Raw genomic sequence first — 482 nt, forward strand, 5'->3', positions numbered from 1 at the left:
AAATTTCAGAATTCAAATGTGCGTTCGTATTAAAATTTACCACATAAAACACAGTTGGTAAAATACGGAAAGATTAACGATTATTGGAGGCGTTTCTAAAATATTTGGCTATGAATTAGGGAGAATGAAGATACTCGTGGTTAAGATAAAAAGAAATGGTTGAAGTAATGAGATTATCGTTAATATTATATTATTTTTGTAATATGTGGAAATATAGGAAAGGAAAGGAATTTACCGACGTTTGAGTGCCTGGACTGCACTTTTCTGCCTCTTTGTTGATCAAGCTTGATTTCGCAGAATTTATTTATTTCTGTTAGCTATGAAATGTGAGATTAGAGTCAATATGGAATATCAGAATACCATCACACGTTAACAGAAGTAGTCAATATGGAGTATCAGAATACCATCACACGTTAACAGAAGTAGTCAATACGGAGGATCAGAATATCATCACACATTAACAGAAGTAGTCAATATGGAGT

This window comes from Limulus polyphemus, unplaced genomic scaffold (assembly GCF_000517525.1).
Source record: "Limulus polyphemus unplaced genomic scaffold, Limulus_polyphemus-2.1.2 Scaffold2678, whole genome shotgun sequence".
NCBI lineage: Eukaryota > Metazoa > Arthropoda > Merostomata > Xiphosura > Limulidae > Limulus > Limulus polyphemus.